Below are 4,138 nucleotides of genomic sequence, written 5' to 3' on the forward strand. Positions count from 1 at the left end.
TTACCAAAAGATGATTAAGCTTCACTGCATCACGAAAGTACTGCGGTAAAGCCAGCATGAGCAGAAGAGCAATAGATGATACGAAATGAACGCATGCACAGGCCACTTGTGCATTAAACAAATATAAGCATTTGTGACTGCTCAGGCCAAATATGCATCTTGGCACGTCCGTTTCAGGCAAACAAAAGGACAAATACTAAAATATGATCAAGCTTCACTGCATCGAAAAATCACTGCGGTAAAGCAAGTATGAGCAGAAGAGCACTACATGCTACGAAATGAACGCATGCCCAGGCCACTTGTGCATCAAACAAATATAAGCTTTTGCGACTGCTCAGGCCAAATATGCATCTTGGCTCGTCCGTTTCGCGCAAACAAAAGGACAAATACTTAATTATGATCATGCTTCACTGCATCGCAAAAGCACTGCGGTAAAGCCAGCATGAGCAGAAGAGCATTACATGCTACGAAATGAACGCATGCACAGAGTACTTGTGCATCGAACAAATATAGGCATTTTTGACTGCTCAGGCCAATTATGCATCTTGGCATGTCCGTTTCAGGCAAACAAAAGGACAAATACTTAAATATGATCAAGCTTCACTGCATCGCAGAAGCACTGTGGTAAAGCCAGCATAGGCAGAAGAGCATTACATGATACGAAATGAACGCATGCACAGGCCACTTGTGCATCAAACAAATATAAGCATTTGCGACTGCTCAGGCCAAATAAGCATCTTGGCACGTCCGTTTCAGAGAGACAAAAAGACAATTACCAAAAGATGATTAAGCTTCACTGCATCACGAAAGTACTGCGGTAAAGCGGGTATGAGCAGAAGAGCAATACATGATACGAAATGAACGCATGCACAGGCCACTTGTGCATCAAACAAATACAGGCATTTGCGACTGCTCAGGCCAAATATGCATCTTGGCAGGTCCGTTTCAGGCAAACAAAAGGACAATTACCAAAAGATGATTAAGCTTCAATGCATCGCGAAAGTACTGCGGTAAAGCCAGCATGAGCAGAAGAGCAATAGATGATACGAAATGAACGCATGCACAGGCCACTTGTGCATTAAACAAATATAAGCATTTGTGACTGCTCAGGCCAAATATGCATCTTGGCACGTCCGTTTCAGGCAAACAAAAGGACATATACTAAAATATGATCAAGCTTCACTGCATCGAAAAAGCACGGCGGTAAAGCAAGTATGAGCAGAAGAGCACTACATGATACGAAATGAACGCATGCCCAGACCACATGTGCATCAAACATATAAGCATTTGCGACTGCTCAGGCCAAATATGCATCTTGGCTCGTCCGTTTCGCGCAAACAAAAGGACAAATACTTAATTATGATCATGCTTCACTGCATCGCAAAAGCACTGCGGTAAAGCAAGTATGAGCAGAAGAGCACTACATGATACGAAAAGAACGCATGCCCAGGCCACTTGTGCATCAATCAAATATAAGCATTTTCGACTGCTCAGGCCAAATATGCATCTTGGCAGGTCCGTTTCAGGCAGACAAAAGGACAATTACGAAAAGATGATTAAGCTTCACTGCATCGCGAAAGAACTGCGGTAAAGCCAGCATGAGCAGAAGAGCAAGACATGATACGAAGTGAGCGCATGCACAGGCCACTTGTGCATCAAACAAATATAAGCATTTGCGACTGCTCAGGCCAAATATGCATCTTGGCACGTCCGTTTCAGGCAAACAAAAGGACAAATACTTAAATTGGATCAAGCTTCACTACATCGCAAAAGGACTATGGTAATGCCAGCGTGAGCAGAAGAGCGTTACATGATACGAAATGAACGCATGCACAGGCAACTTTTGCATCAATCAAATATAAGCATTTGCGACTGCTCAGGCCAAATATGCATCTTGGCATGTCCGTTTCAGGGAGACAAAAAAAAAACAATTACCAAGAGATGATTAGGCTTCACCATATCGCGAAAGCACTGAAGTAAAGCCAGCGTGAGCAGAAGAGCATTACATGATACGAAATGAACGCATGCCCAGGCCACTTGTGCATCAAACAAATATAAGCATTTGCGACTGCTCAAGCCAAATATGCATCTTGGCACGTCCGTTTCAGGCAAAAAAAAGGACAGATACAAAAATATGATCAAGCTTCACTGCATCGAAAAAGCACTGCGGTAAAGCAAGTATGAGCAGCAGAGCACTACATGATACGAAATGAACGCATGCCCAGGCCCCTTGTGCATCAAACAAATATAAGCATTTGCGACTGCTCAGGCCAAATATGCATCTTGGCACGTCCGTTTCAGGCAAACAAAAGGACAAATACTAAAATATGATCAAGCTTCACTGCATCGAAAAAGCACTGCGGGAAAGCCAGCAAGAGCAGAAGAGCATTACATGATACGAAATGAACGCATGCACAGGCCACTTGTGCATCAAACAAATATAAGCATTTGCGACTGCTCAGGCCAAATATGCATCTTGGCACGTCCGTTTCAGGCAAACAAAAAGACCAATACTTAAGTATGATTAGGCTTCACTGCATCGCAAAAGCACTGCGGTAAAGCCAGCGTGAGCAGAATAGCATTACATGATACGAAATGAACGCATGCACAGGCCACTTGTGCATCAAACAAATATAGGCATTTGCGACTGCTCAGGCCAAATATGCATCTTGGCAGGTCCGTTTCAGGCAAACAAAAGGACAAAAACCAAAAGATGATTAAGCTTCAATGCATCGCGAAAGTACTGCGGTAAAGCCAGCATGAGCAGAAGAGCAATACTTGATACGAAATGAACGCATGCACAGGCCACTTGTGCATTAGTTGAACATAAGCACTTGCGACTGCTCAGGCCAAATATGCATCTTGGCTCGTCCGTTTCGCGCAAACAAAGGGACAAATACTTAAATATGATCATGCTTCACTACATCGCAAAAGCACTGCGGTAAAGCCAGCGTGAGCAGAAGAGCATTACATGTTACGAAATGAACGCATGCACAGGGTACTTGTGCATCAAACAAATATAAGCATTTGCGACTGTTCAGGCCAAATATGCATCTTGGCATGTCCGTTTCAGGCAAATAAAAGGACAAATACTTAAATATGATCAAGCTTCACTGCATCGCAAAAGCACTGCGGTAAAGCCAGCATAAGCAGAAGAGCATTACGTGATACGAAATGAACGCATGCACAGGCCACTTGTGCATCAAACAAATATAAGCATTTGCGACTTCACAGGCCAAATATGCATCTTGGCACGTCCGTTTCAGGCAAACAAAAGGACAATTACCAAAAGATGATTAAGCTTCACTGCATCGCGAAAGAACTGCGGTAAAGCCAGCATGAGCAGAAGAGCAATACATGATAAGAAATGAAGGCATGCACAGGCCACTTGTGCATCAAACGAATATAAGCATTTGCGACTGCTCAGGGCAATAATGCATCTTGGCACTTCCGTTTCAGCCAAACAAAAGGACAAATACTAAAATATGATCAAGCTTCACTGCATCGAAAAAGCACTGCGGTAAAGCAAGTATGAGCAGAAGAGCACTACATGATACGAAATGAACGCATGTCCAGGCCACTTGTGCATCAAACAAATATAAGCATTTGCGACTGCTCAGGCCCCATATGTATCTTGGCTCGTCCGTTTCGCGCAAACAAAAGGAGAAATACTTAAATATGATCAAGCTTCACTGCATCGCAAAAGCACTGCTGTAAAGCCAGCATGAGCAGAAGAGCAATACTTGATACAAAATGAACGCATGCACAGGCCACTTGTGCATCAAACAAATATAAGCATTTGCGACTGCTCAGGCCAAATATGCATCTTGGCATGTCCGTTTCAGGGAGACAAAAAAAAACAATTACCAAGAGATGATTAGGCTTCACCGTATCGCGAAAGCACTGAAGTAAAGCCAGCGTGAGCAGAAGAGCATTACATGATACGAAATGAACGCATGCCCAGGCCACTTGTGCATCAAAAAAATATAAGTATTTGTGACTGCTCAAGCCAAATATGCATCTTGGCACGCCCATTTGAGGCAAACAAAAAGTTAAATACTAAAATATGATCAAGCTTCACTGCATTGAAAAAGCACTGCGGTAAAGCAAGTATGAGCAGCAGAGCACTACATGATAC

This window comes from Rhipicephalus microplus, unplaced genomic scaffold, assembly GCF_043290135.1.
Source record: "Rhipicephalus microplus isolate Deutch F79 unplaced genomic scaffold, USDA_Rmic scaffold_39, whole genome shotgun sequence".
NCBI lineage: Eukaryota > Metazoa > Arthropoda > Arachnida > Ixodida > Ixodidae > Rhipicephalus > Rhipicephalus microplus.